The sequence below is a fragment of the Rhincodon typus genome, chromosome 26 (genome assembly GCF_021869965.1).
Source record: "Rhincodon typus isolate 14 chromosome 26, sRhiTyp1.1, whole genome shotgun sequence".
Lineage (NCBI taxonomy): Eukaryota > Metazoa > Chordata > Chondrichthyes > Orectolobiformes > Rhincodontidae > Rhincodon > Rhincodon typus.
The window spans coordinates 5,244,229-5,259,483 of record NC_063357.1 but is presented as its reverse complement, the minus strand read 5'-3'; the positions used below and the strand labels follow the sequence as shown (position 1 = coordinate 5,259,483).

Here is a 15,255-nt window from a genome sequence, read left to right as displayed (position 1 = left end):
CCCCAAATGAATTGCTGTAAAATAAACAACTAATTTTGGCAAGTGATGTTTTGACATCCCTCTTTTCCTTCTTACCAGATTTTTTTGCGATCAATTTTAAACTGTCTATATTGGTCTGCATCCTTGTCATCCACTTCACAACTATACCTATGGTTATCATCTTTTATTCATTTGTGGGATGTGAGCATTGCTGACTGGTCCCTAGTTGCCTTTTGAACTGAATGGCTTGCTAGGCCATTTCAGAGGGCAGCTAAGTCAACCACATTGCTGTGGGTCTAGAATCACATAGGCCAGACCAGGTGAGGATGGCAGAGCTTCTTCCCTGAAGACCATTTGTGACAAGATGGGTTTTTCTGACAGTTGCCAGTCGTTTCATAGTCATTGGTGGATTCTTAATTTGAGTTTTTTTTTTTAAAATTGAACTTCAATTCTGCCATCGTGGGATTTGAACCCAGGTCACCAGAACATTAGCTGAGCTTCTGGATAACCTCCCTACAAACAACCAGCTGTGTAGGTTTAGCAAAAGTGCCTCTGATAGCCTCATCTGAATCATTGATTAAAAATTTTTGAAAAGTTGACCCATCACTTATTTTTGTGGGACCCTGTTCATCATTTTCTGCTGAGCTGAAAAAGACCCACTTTATGCATACTGTTTTTGTGCAACTAATCTTCTGTCCATGCTAACATGTTACCCTGTATACCATGAGCAGCTACTTTGTCTACGTACAACATAGAACAGTAAAGGAGTAGGCCCTTTGATCCACTGCATCTGTACTGACCATGATGCCATTCTAAACTAATTCCATCTGCCTATACATGGTCTGTGCCTGTCTCTTCCGTTTGCCTGTTTTATGTATCTAAATGCCTCAACATTGCTATTGCATCTGCTTTTACCAGTGTGTCCAGACACTTATTACCCTGTTCACTTTTTTAAGAAAAAAAACTTCTCATGTCTCCTTTTAAACTTCTTTCCTCTCACCTTAAACCTGCGCCCCTTCAGTATTTGACATTTTCCACTCTGGAAAAATGACTGACTATCCACACCTCTTATTTTAAGAACTTCTGCCAGGTTGCCCCTCAGCTGCTTCTGCTGTAGTGAAAAGGATCCAAGTTTATCCAACTCCTCTTTGTAGCTGATACTCTCCAGTACAAGCAACATCCTGGTTAGATTTTTTTTTTTTTTACTGGCAGCATCTGGGAAGAGAAACCAGTTGTTGTTTTGGGTCCGGTGACCCTTCCTCAGCAATACTTAAATGTAGCCTAAGTCAAGTTTCATAAAGCTGCAACGTGACTTGCTGACTTTTATACTTGATGCTCCAACCAGTGAAGGTACATGTGCCAAATGCTGCCTTTATCACCTTCTCCACTTGTGCGCCACTGTCATGAAGCAATGGAATTGCCACCCAAGATTCCTGTATCAATGCTCCTAAGGGTCCTGTGATTTACTATAAATATTCCTCTTGCATTTGACCCCCCCTCCCCCCGCCCCAAAATGTATAACCCCTTACTGTCTAGGTTAACCTCCATCTGCCGTTTCTGCATCCTGCTGTATCCTTTGACAACCTTCCACGCTATCCACAACTCAACAATTTTTCATTGTCTGCAGACTTACTAATTAGATCACCACCTATATTTTCATCCAAATAATTTGCGTATTACAAACAGCACAGGCCCCAGCATTGATCCTTTTGGAATACCACTGGTCACAGATCTTCAATCAAAAAACACCTCTCCACACCTACCCTCTGTATTTTATGACCAAGCCACCATGATCCCAGGTGACTTTGTCTTCTAGACTAGCCTAGCATGAGGTACCTTGTCAAATGCTTTAAAGTCCATGTAGACAACATCCACTGTCCTATCGTTCTCAATCATCTTTGACATTCCTCAAAAACCTCAATCAAATTTTGAGGCAAGAACTCTCATGCACAAAACCATGTTCACGAGCAAGTGTATTCTTTTCCAAATGCAAGCTAATCCTGTCTCTAAGAATCTTCTCCTATAATATCCCTACCATTTGTGTAAGGCTCACTGGCCTATAATTTCCTGAATTATTCCTCCTTGCCCTTAAAGGAACGATATTTGCTATTTACCAGTCTTGGACCTCACTTGTGACTAAAGAGGATACAAATTCTCTGTCAAGGCCCCTATAATCTCCTTCCTTACCTCCCTCAGTATCCTGGGATAGATACCATCAGAACCTGTGGATGTATCTATCTTAATGTTTTTGAAGACACCAAACATCACTCCTTAATATTGACATGCCCAGAACGTCGATTTACACCTTCCTAATCTTGGCATGATCCATGTCCTTTTCGTGAATACTGATGCAAAGTACTCATTGAGGACCTTTATCCACTTCCTCTGGCTCCACACATGCATTCTGCCCTTTGTCCTTGAGTAGACTTACCCTTTTCCTAGCTACCCTCTTTCTCCTAAACAACCCCTTTATGTGGAACCTTGACATGTGCTTTCTGGAAATCGAAGTATAGTTTATCAATCAGATCCCCTTTATTGATGGTGCATGTTACTCCTTCAAAGAGTTCCAATAACTTTAAACATTTTTTGCTTTAGCAGTACCATGCAGACTTCCTTGAGCTTTTTTAAATGCCCATTTATGACTTCCTTTTAATCAATTCTAATACTTCCCCCATGACAGACGTAACTAACTAACCTATACTTTCCTGTTTTCTATCCCCTTCTTGAATAAAGGGGTTATATTTTGCAGTCTGGAGCCAGTCATGAGAGAATTTTGGAAAATTAACAAACTTATTGACTACCCTTGTAAGACGTGACTCCAGATCCACAGCAATGTGGTTGATTCTTAATGGCCCTCTGTGATGGACAATAAATGCCAGCCTATCCAGTGATACCCTCATCCCATGAATCAAAAAAGCTTTGTCTCTATATGTGGTCCATCGTGAGCAAGAAATGTTTTTAGTCTTTTTGCATCTTCCCAACGAAGAGCTTGAAATAAAGGATTTGTTCACTCATCAGTATTCTGACAGGCTAACTAGTGTAAACCCTCATCAGTTCCAAAGGGTGGTGAGCCATAAATAAAATGCCTTTTCTGTGCTCCCAAACTTGTAAATGGTTAGCTTGCGAGTTGTGGGAATGATTATAAATATCTACCCTCTTCACCAAACGTGATTGTTCTGCTGGATATTTGCTTGGAATTCCAAGATTTGGTGCAATGTCTCTGCTCACCTGGTAACACTGTGGAGCTGGAGGAGCAGGTAAGTCGACATTTCAGGTCGGGACCCTTCTTCAGAAATAGGGCCCGATTTCTGAAGGGTCCCAACCCGAAATGTCGACTTACCTGCTCCTCCAGCTCCACAGTGTTATCTCTGACTCCAGCATCGGCAGTTCTTGCTATCTCTGCTCACCTGGAGTGGGTTTCTAATTTATGTTCACTTCAGGCAGAATTCTGAGGTTCGCTCCATATTGTTCAGTGAGATCGCATTACTGAGATGTGGTGTCAACTTTGAATGGAATCCGTCATCTGTGCAAATTCAAATAGCCATAGTTAATTGTTTTGTATTCTGAATAACATTTACTGGCATGGTGGTGCACAGAACAAAGGTTTGTTTGCATATTTTTATCTGGAGGTATGTTGTGTAACAATACCTTTTTATCTTTAAGGGAATTTAATAATAATCATGTATCAAGAATAACCTGCTTGTGATTAAAACGGTTTCATACTTAAATCAGAAAATACTGGGAGGATAGAGGACGTAGGAAATGCTGTACTGTGTTTTGGGAGAGGGAGGTGCAAAGTACTCTGACGAGTAGATACTTGATGTCAATTTTCTTTCTACTTTAAAGATGCTAAATGACCTACATTTTTGTTTTTCCTTAGTATTTGCAGTTATTTCACCTCCTGTTCCCCAAACTGTTAGAGATTTAATTCCAGTTTTAACTACACATTACTACCTGCAGACTATGTGGATTTTATCAAGTTGTCTTTTATTTGCCTTTTTTAAAAAAAAGTTGTCAGCTAGTGTTAATCATTTTGACAGCTATTCCTAGAAACTTAGAGATATGATCCAGGAGTTCGCCCTGTCTGCTTGAAATGTATGCTGACTGTAAAACCTACACTATTGCCTTTGGTTAAGATCAATTGTTTAAAGATAGGATCTTCATAGTATTATATCACTCACCTTTCCCACAGCCTTTGCATTATCACCTCTTTTTAAATGTAGTAAAAGAAATTAGCTGCTGACTGTTTCTAAATCGTGATCTCAATGGTTTACGTTTGGCTCGCAGAAGTCGCTGAAACAGTGGAATTGAACTAGCTCAGACAGCTTAAGTGCTATGTTAACTATTTATCTCTGTTCAGAGATTCTTTCAGTGTGAAAGATCTAAATTAAGATTACAGTGCTCTGAGGCAGTATGATGACATCCAAGCTCATGTCTGGGGAAAATACCTAGTCTGGTTAAAACAAAAGGATGTTGATGACTTTTTAAACAGGATGTTGGTCATTTTTTGGTTGGGGGTGGGTGTAATCACAGCTTTAGCTGTAATCTTTTTGAATTAGTTAACCTCTAACTTATTTTGCTTGAAGTTTACAAATTTATTTCGTGACTGGAAATCTTGAGGCTGATTTGGTATATGTTCTCAAATAAAACAGCCACTTAATTTCATTGTGAAATCTAACCTCAAAATGCCACTTTTGAGATTTGAACATTTCAAATTAAATTGATTACTGTAAGGACAAGTCCACATTCAGAAATGTAAGTGAAGCAAGGCCATAATACCATAAGTCTCAGGAGCAGAAGTAAGCTGCTCAGCCATTCAATGCAGTCATGGCTGATCTGATAATAATACTCAACACACTTTCCTGCCTTTTCCTATATCTATGATTCCTTTACTGATTTCAAAATCTGTCTACCTCGGCCTTTAATATACTTTTTAACCAGCCTTGACAGCCTTGTGTGGTAAAGAATTTTACAGATTTGCTACCCTCAGAAGAAATTCCTTATCACCTACCTCAAATATATGTCCCCTTTTTATTCTGAGGTTATGCTTCTGGTCCTAGACTCTCCCACAAGGGGAAATGACCTTTCCAAATCTACCCTGTCAAGTCCACTAAGATTATTTTGTTTCAGTGGTTGCACCTCATGCTTCTACAGGTCCAACCTAGCCCTCTCCTTCCTGCAATCTACACACATCGTGTTCCACCTGTTGGTATTAGAAACACTGAAGCTTTCAGAAATTACTTCCACCCTCTATCTTCCTTTTTGAACCCCATGAGATCCTGGGGCATTCCTGGTTGTCCATGTTATCATAACCTGACTACTTGGCCTTTCACCTACCGCTGTCATTTTTTTTGTGTATTGAGGGTAACATGAAGGTTTCAAATTTTAGGACCAGATCATCATCTGCCATCTCATCTATGTCATGCTGTTGTCCCCTTCTGATTGTTCTACTGTAGGGAGTGAAGTTTTAAGTTTCTGTCTAGGAGAATTATTTCTTCACTGATCTCCTGAAGTGCCCATCATAAATGCCTATATCCACCCATCAAAAATTCTTGCTTTACTCTTATTCTACACAAATCTGCTGAGACTGCTTCCGAGACTGTAAGACTTGGGGGCAAACTTGTATTCTCTGAGAATTGGTGTATTTTTGGCCACCTCTGTAAACAGAAGGCTCTTCGAACGCAAGGTGTAAACCTTGAGCTCTGCCAGTCTGCTTGCTTTGCACAAGCAATGTCTAGTTCTTTCTGTTACCTTACCTGCATAAGTCTTTTCAAGACAATTTCCTCTGTGTCCCTTTTCAAAAGTTGAGAGCTTGCACAAATTTAAAACTACTACCCAATAGGACTTGGTGGTCTACAATCACTCCTTGCAGATTGTTTCCAGAGTCAGAAGCCTCTTTTTAGTTCCGGTCTTTTAAGCTAGTATTCCTGTTGCCTGTCCACACTTCCCCTCGCCTGAAATGTTCTTTTCTTCCTCTAACTTAGTGTTTTTCTTTCAAGTTCATTTCATTTCTAATGCAGTTTTCCTGGTTTTACATGATTTCCTATTTTAAGCTGCTTTGTCTGCAATTTGAAGTTGAGCAATTCGACTGAAATATCATCTAGTTTCTGGAACAAAAATAAAGTTGCTGGAAAAGCTCGGCAGGTCTGGCAGCATCTGTGAAGGAGAAAACGGTTAACGTTTCAGGTCTGGTGACCCTTCCTCGGAATTGATGGTGGCTGGAAAAACGTCAGTTTATATGCAGAAAAAAGGGGAGGGGGATGAGGTAGGGAGCAAACGATAGGATAGAGCCTAAAGAGAGAAGAGCAGTTGGACAGACAGAGTTGATAATGGTGAGGCTGGGAGGGTGAATAGTTGTTAATGGGGACTGTTAGTGACTAACAACAGAGGGTGTGTAATGGCAGGCTATGTGGTAACAAGGCCTGGTGTGTGGGGTAGGGGGCTGGGACAAGGGAGAGTTTAGGCCCTAAAATTATTGAACTCAATATTGAGTCCAGAGGGCTGTAGGTGCTCCAAGCGGAAAATGAGGTGTTGTTCCTCCAGCTTGCGTTGAATTTCACTGGAACACTGCAGCAAGCCAGAGACAGACATGTTGGTCAGGGAACAGGGTGGTATGTTAAAGTGGCAGGCAACAGATAGCTCAGCGTCTTATCGAGTTCAATAATTTTAGGGCCTAAACTCCCATGTCCCAGCCCCCTACCCCACACACCAGGCCTTGTTACCACATAGCCTGCCATTACACACTACATGTTATTAGTCGCTAATAGTCCTCATTTAACAACTATTCATCCTCTCAGTGTCATTGTTATCAACTCTGTCCAACGGCTCTTCTCTCTCCTTTTTAGGCTTTATCCTATTGTTTGCTCCCTACCCCATTCCCCTCCCCTATTTTCTGCATATAAACTGATTTCCCAGCCGCCGTCAGTTGTGAGGAAGGGTCACTGGACCTGATACGTTAACTGTTTTTTCCTTCACAGATGCTGCCAGACCTGCTGAGCTTTTCCAGCAACTTTGTTTTTGTTCCTGATTTGCAGTCCTTTTGGTTTTTACCATCTAGTTTCTGTTGCCCTCCTTCCAATTTCAAAATGTTGCGCTATTAATTCAAATAATCTGCTTTCTTAGCCCCTACTTTGTATTCTTACTTCAGTCGTTCTGTTAACTTGGTCAGAGTAACCGAATTTAAATTTTTGCATATCACGGAGATAAATCTTCTATCTGCAGAAAAGATTTAGCACCTGACCCAGCCATTTTAGCTTAAAGCTCAAAAAGCCAGCTGTCTTTCCTGTCTCTTCTAATTATTCTCAACTTCCAATCTTAAGCATGCTTGACATCTGGTATCCCAGATGAGCCCCAGTTTTATATGGAGACTAAACTGGGGTGTGTATGGTCTTTTTCTAGCCCCACTACCCCGTGGATTATAACAAAAGATTGTTTTATCTGCTTCCTGATATGGCCAGTCATTTTGATTTTTCTATCCAGTGTTATGATCCCCAGCTGATTTATTTATTTTTTTTTTTTTTAAATCTGACAAATCCAGTCACAGGCTGAAATCTGGCTTGATGGATCATATTTGGTTTTTATTCAACAGTGGTTTTTTTCATTGAAGCATGAGCATGCAATACTGCAGATTTGGTTTTAACAATAAAACAAATTTATTATGTAAGAGGAGAAATTAGAACAAAACTAGTTATATAACAATTGAAAGGTTTAGATGCACAGTAAAAATGCAAGACCATCTTTCTCAGCACTGTCATCTTACAGTATTCAAACACCTAACATTCCCTTCTCTGTTGCATCTATAAAGTTTGACTTAACTGTTGCTTTCAGCTGCAGTTTTGAATGTTTAGCATTTATTCTTGATTAGTCTACTCACAATTGAGCTTAGACTTGCTCAGCTTCAGATAACCCTTTCAGAACTATCCAAACACCTCTGGTCTGGAGATTTCATTTTAAAACATATATAGTGGTCTTAAATCCATGGAAGGACAAAAAGGTCAATGCTAACCACTGAGTCTACACTGCTGCCTTACAGGGCCAGGGACCTGGGTTCGATTCCACCCTTGGGCCACGTCTGTGTAGAGTTTCTACATTCTCTCTGTCTGCGTGGGTTTCCTCCTGGGTGCTCTGGTTTCCTCCCACAGTCCAAAGATGTGCAGGCTAGGTGGATTGGCCGTGCCAAATTGCTCATAGTGTTTAGGGATGTGTAGATAAGGTTGGTTATAGGGGGATGGGTCTCGGTGGGATGCTGTGAGGATTAGTGTGGACTTGTTGGGCCAAAGGGCCTGTAGGGATTCTATGATAGAGAAAGAAATACTCATGTGAGAAAACACAATTGTGGCTCTGAGTGCAAATGAGCAGCCAAATGGAAACACTACTATGAAGACAGAAAGAAAACAATACCCAGGAGTTGCAGGAAATTACTTTCCAGATCTGAAGTAACCACTTTTGTTCTTGAGCCAAGTGAATCTTTTGACACACTTGGAGATACAGGAGCCATTCAAACTCTTGCTGGGAAGTCATTGTACTGTAGAATGCCAGGCATCTTTAGAGAAGGGGAAAGGTATTTTGACCAATGGACCTGTGTTTTCTGGCCTTAAATTGCTACCTGGAAGAGACATACTTAAATTATGTTACTGACATTACAGGTATAGTCTTGTCACAAGATGGTGAAACCAGTTAGATGCTTTTCCAAAATTCTAAGTTGATACCAAAAAATGCTCTAATAGTGGAAAAAGAAATCCTGGGATTGCTATTAGCTCTTAAAACATTTTGAAGTACATATCCAGCAAAGCTGAGAAAATGCTGGTCTCTACTGATCATAACCTCAAATTCAAAAACTGAAATGCCAGGATGTTTTGGTGGCATTTGCAATTGAAGCCTTTTTTAAATTCTTCCATTGCAGGAGAGAAAAAAAAAATCTACTGCTTTGCCAAGATGTAACTTTGAATTATCTTGTACCAAGAACTATGAGATAAATGTATAGGTTTGATGCAAAAATTAAATGAGTTTTTCATGTCTTTTTTGTATGGAATTTCTGTCTACACGTAATGAAACTCGATTGTAAATGGCATTTCATTTCTCTACAGGTTGGAGGTGGTCTGAAGGTTTCGTCTATAAAGTTCTTTTGAGAACCTGACTCTTGAAACATTGCGAAGTTATTTATTTCAAATTCTGTGGAGATATCAATTTTTTTTTTAGAAATGTACATAACACATTGGAACTTATTTTAACAAGACAGTTCTTGGAAGCCATGTGGTTAAGGAATCTTTTTAATGCTCATAATTCTAGATAATTGCAGGTCTTGCTTGCTTAAATTCATGTCAGTGAATACACCTGACTTTTTTAAATGACTGGGAATTAATTCTGCTTGGAGATTTTGTTTGGATTTTCTGTGATGAGGAAATCTGCTGAAAGAGAGCTTTGCAGTTCAAAGCTCCTGTTGCTGAAAGAGCACTTGTAGGTCCAGTGTTGTTCTCTGCAGCCCTCGTCAAGCTGCAGTCACGTGAGAGGGCTTTGAAAGCCAATTGCTATTTCCTGAAGGACTCCTCTTCAGAGATCCCCAGCAGCAACTGCGTGTTTTCAACGTCGTGTTTCTTTGTGCCAGAAAGCCTTTCAAGAGCTAACACTTGTTGGCCAAAAGCTGCTTTTTAAATTTTTATTTTCTTTTTGAAGAAATGAACCTCTGCAGGGAGAAATGTTTTTGTTTTTTGTTTTGGGGTGTATGGAATGATAAATATTGTTTCAAACTGTTAACCATTTTTGTCTCCAATTTTGTGTAATAATTTTTTGTTCAAGAAGCCTGGTTTATTAAGCCCAATCCAGAGAATCAAGTAACTGAAACATTCTGTACTGGATAAAACAAAATTAGGGCTAGGGAGAGACTTTGCTCTATCTTGCTTCAATTGCTTGTTGGACCTGTATGTTAACTTTTCAGTGACTCATGAACAAATGGACACCAAATCCCTTTGAAGTTGAACACTTCCCAGCCCTTCGATTTAAGAAATACTGTTATTTCCATTTCTTTCCTACCAAATGGATAACCTTTCATTTCTCCACATTACATTCCGTCCGCAAGTTTTTGTTTCGTAAACCCACTCAGTCTCTTTAACTCCCCTTGAGGCATCTTTGCATATTCCTCAACCTCCTCACAACCTTTTGCGCTCACCTAGTTCAGTGTCATTTGCAATCTTGAAAATATTACTTTTTAACTTCCACATCCAAACTGACATTATAAATAGCTGGGGCCCACCTTGAGGTGTGTCACTATTCCCAGTATGTCAGTTTCTAAAATAACCTATTTATTTAAACTGCTTATCTGGTAATCATTTAATTAATGCAAGCATAGTACACCCCCCCATCCCACTTTTTTAATCATTCAAGGGATATAGATGTCACTGGCTGAGTCAGCATTTATTGCCCATCTCTGCCCACGGCAATTTAGAGTCAACCACATTGCTGTGGGTCTGGAGTTGTATAGGCCAGACCGGATAAGAATGGCAGCTTTCCTTCCCTAAAAGGTATTAATGAACCAGGTGGGTTTTTCTGACAATTGGCAGTGGTTTCATGGTCATTATTGAATGATTTGCGGATTGTTAGTGAATTCACATTTCACCACTTGCCATGGTGGCATTTGAATCCAGGTCCCCAGAGCACTTACTAATATGTACTAATATTATTTACCAGCTTCTTGTGTGGGATCCTATTGAAAGCCACCTGAAAATGTAGGTGTGGCACCAGATGCAGCATTTTATTAATTTGCTAGTTACACACTCAAATGTTCCAACAGGTCTGTTATCTTTTCACAGACTTACCCCACCAGCTTTTCTCAGCTGCTTGTCCTTTCTGAATGTTGTTTACCCTTGAGTTTTCAGCTTTGGTTTTCTTGTAGCCATGTCTAATGGCTATTAGGTCATAGATTTGAGCTTCTATTTTGACTGACTTTGACTTTGACATCTGTTTTATTATTATTGCTACAGTCACTGATACAAAGCCCTTGATTTGATTCTGTTTATTGTTTTTGTAAATTATGCTGACATAGTTTTGATCATTGACCCTTTCATATGCTGTTCAGAGAATCACACTTGTTACGGCACAATGATACTATGCGCTGCATTGTGTCTGCACCATCTTTTCAAATGAGCATCATTACCTAGTGCAAGTCTCCTGTTTTTTGTCCCCATACACTTGCACGATCATTCTATCCAGATAACCATCCAATGCCAACTTGAATGCCTCAATTTAAACCTGCCCTCTTATTTCCAGGCAGTGTATTCCATATTCTTAACTACTCACCGTGGAAAAAAGGTGTTTTCTCTCATCACCCTTGCTGTTCTTACACATCTTTTCAAAGACTTTAAGACCTGGGAGCAGTAGGCATTCAGCCTGTTGGTGAAAGTAAGTTTGGGTCCAGTACCAGACCCTGCAGCATTGGCAGTGGCTGCCTTGTCGAGGTGGGCCCAAAGCAGGTTTGCGGCAGCAGAGTCAAACTTGGGCTGGTACATATCTCTGCAGCATAGGCATCTGCATTGGTGGGGTTCAGTGGGGCTCATAGTGGTGAGGACGTTGGAGTAGGCGAAAATGTGCTAAAGAGTAGTGACTTCCATTCTAGTTGTGGCGGTGCACTGAAGGGACTCGTGCCTGGCCCGTGGCAGAGCAATTAACAAAGACTGTAAAGTTGAACACTATCACTTTATTTCTTTGTTCTTCTAACTTTATACTCTGTTTTAGTTTATTCTTGTGTTTTAAGATGGTACCAGAGAGTGGCAACTCTATACAAGGTTCTTCACTGTGTAGTTTGTAACAAAATATACATGACAATTAATCAATCAAATCATTGTCTTCTGTGCCGTGGCTGAATCTTCACCTCTTTCTTGTTTGTTTCCCTTAGTCAGATTTTTAATTAGTATCTTCACCTAGAATATACTTGGTGACCCAGCCTCGACACACCTCTATAGTAAAGAATTCCACTGACTTATTACACCGAGAAGAAAAAGTTCATCCTTCTGTGTCCTAACTACATGTGGCTCCTTATTCTGAAGTAATGCCTTCTGTCCTAGATTGTCTCCCCTTACTGGAAAATCTTCCAGCCGTTTCTGCTTCCATTGTAAGTGTAGGAAAAACTCTGGGCCAGGTTGCATCTCTATAGAGAAAGCAGAGCTAATGTTTTGGGTTCAGGCCTCCTTCAGAACTGATGGTAGTTAGGAAAAGGTTGGTATATATGCTGGAGAAGGGGTGGGAGAGGGAAGGTGTAAACGATAGGAAGAAATCGAGCCCAGAAGGGGAAGAGAAAAACAGTTGGCCAGACAAAGTGGGTAAAGGTCTGTCTGGGAGAATGAATAACTGCTAATGGGGATTCTTGGTGGCTGACAATGGGTTGTTTATGGTAGCAGCCCATGTGGTGATGAGGCCTGGTGTGTGGGGGTTGAGGTAAGGACATGGAAGAAGGTGCTCAGGCCTTAAAACTATTGAACTCCCCTGAGTTCAGAAGGTTGCAGGGTTCCCAAGCGATAGATGAGGTGATGGTCTCTCAACTTGTGTTGAGCTTTGCGGGAGTGCTGTGGCAAGTCTCAGACACAGATATTGGCCAGGGCAAGGTTGGTGGTGAGTTGAAATGGCAGGCAACTGAAAGCTGTATTTTTTTTTTTTTCAGACATAATGTAAGTGTTCGACAAAGCAGTCATCCAATCCACACTTGGTCTCCCTAAATTAGAGGAGACCACATTGTGAGCAGCAAATACTTAGGCTAAATTGTTGCTTCACCTGGGAGGTGTCTGGGGCCTCTGATAGCGAGGAGATAGGCAGTAAACAGGCACATGTTTGCATCTTCTACGATTCCATGGGAAGGTGCCAAGTGCAAATGCTGGGAGTGAAAGTGGAATGGACCAACTTGTTCCAGAGGGACAATTCCCCAGAATCTTTGTATGCTTTCATAAGGTCTCATTAGTCATTCGAGTTTAGAAGATGTACAGGTCTAACCTACTCGCACTCCTTGTAAGTCAGCCCTTCCATACCTGATATCAGCCAAGTGAGCCTTCTCTGGACTCCCACCCATGCCAATATATCTTCCCTTGGATGAGGGGTCCTATACTGTTCATAGAAGCCTACCTACTTAATGAAGGCTAATGTTCCATGTACAGTTGATTCTGCTATAATGTGATAATGATGTTCCTGCACAACATATGCTACAAAAAAATCTCACTATAGAGAAAGCAGGGTTGGCGCAGGCCAGCAAAAAAATCACTCAAAAGCCTAACAGAAAAATAGCACAGTTTGAATAAATGTTTAAATTTACTTTTTTATTTATTAGATATGAATTAATGTATTACCTTTGGGGGAAAAAATGTCAAGATGATTTGATGGGGGTGGAGATTTTAAGGTTGCTCTGTTGTTTTATGCAGGAGCTGAGGGTCGTTGTCATCATCGTCATCATCATCACCTTCAGGTGCAGTTGTGTTTGCAGGGTTCGGACAAAAAAAAATTTAATCCAGAAATGTGTGGCTGTGGGTTTATTGTCTTCTGACTTTTTGTTTCTTCCTTTCTTTTTGTTTCTTCCTTCATGAAGAAGCTGCTCATTGGGTGCCAATTAAGATCTTATTTCACCAAACTGCTACCCTACTCTGTTCTGCATTGTAATCGTTGTCCTCAAAGAGTTGCAACTGCTTCTCAATTTCCCTTCGAAAAGACGACAAAACAAGTGGAAAGCTCGTGGTTCTGCATCCTGGAGTTTATCGTCCTCTCCATCTCCAGCTTTTACTTCCCCTCAGTGATAAGTTGTTGCACATCAGCTTGTAGAGAGGTCTTCACATTGAGAATTGAGCAGCTCTTCAACATCCTTACTCTTCACTTCTTCAAATCCAACTTGCTTTGCAAGATCAACCTAATGATGCTGGTGCTGAGACTCTTTCAGTGCTAAAGTTGCCAGTGCTCTGGACAAAGTCTGTGAAATGATCATGTGCTCTTCTGTATACCGATGGAATCGTGTTATAGCCAACACAAGTTTGTGTTTTAGAAGTAGCGTTCCTGTATTAGTTTAGTCATGCAGCCAATTTGTGTTGCTGGAACCTGCTTTAAAGCAGAGCCGACTGTACTTTCCCTATTCTCTTTCAATCCACTTGAGTGCTAGTTTTAATTTTTGTGATTCGTGGATAAGGATTTCCAATTTTCCCTGCTGTGTACTCTCTATTGCCTCTTTGTTTAAATAATAACTGCCTCTTCTATTATTCCTGCTAATAAAGTGCATAACCTCACATTTTCCCCATATTATGTTCTACCTACTAAGTTTTTGCCCACATATTAACCTGCCTGTATCCCTCTGCAGGCAGTGCTATCCCCATCACTTACCTTCCTACCTCTGTGATTCATCTGCAATCTTGGCAATAGTCCATTCACTTTGCTTATTTAAGTCACTAACGTAGCATTGATCCCTGTGGCACTGCACTAATTATAAGTTGCCATCCTAAAAATGTCCCCCTTATTCCAACTGTCTTCTGTTCATTATCCAATTCACTATCTATGCTAACAATACCTCCAACAACAAGGGCTCCTATTAAGAATCCTAAACCATGGTATCATAACAAATGGTTTGTGGAAAGTCAAATATTTTCCATCCACTGCTTTCCCTTTTATCTATCCTGCTCATTACCTCCTCGAAGAATTCATGTTGTTACTTTAATGGGAAATGACAAAGGAATAGATCAATTTACTTAATCTTCCTCTACATGATCCCTCCTCCACTTAGTTTAAAGCCCCCTAATACCCCTCTAGTCATACAAAAAATGCTGGCGATCACAGTAGGTCAGACAGCATCCATGCAGAGAGAGCAGGCTAACATTTTGAGTTTAGATGACTCAATGTTAGCTTGCTCTTTCTCCATGCATGCTATCTGACCTGCTGTGATCTCCAGCATTTGTTGTTTCCCAGCGTCTGCAGTCATTTTATTCTTAGTCTCTATTAATACTGTTTACTAAAATGCTGGCCTGAAATCTATTCCAGTGGTACAGTTTCCACTTTCCCTGTACTGATGATAATGTCTCTCAAATTGGAACCCACTTCTGGAAGCCAACCATTTATCTTAAATCCTATTAACTTCTGTGTCTTTGAACATGGTTCAGGTAATAGCCCAGAGATGATTGTCTCTGGGGTTCTGCTTTAAAGTTAGTGTCTATTCAGCACTTTTTACCTATGTCTTTGGTACCTACGTGGACTGCGGCAAAAGGATCTCTTCTCCCCACTCCTTCCCCCCCCCCCCCCCCCCCCCCCCCCCCCCCACCCCCCCCC

The 15,255-nt window shown here is 40.6% G+C and overlaps 1 protein-coding gene across 5 annotated transcripts in view; it reads left to right on the top strand.

The window, feature by feature from the left end:
- Window positions 1-15,255, top strand: part of med13a (mediator complex subunit 13a) — a 208,567-nt gene that overhangs the window by 32,551 nt on the left and 160,761 nt on the right. The window lies entirely within an intron of this gene.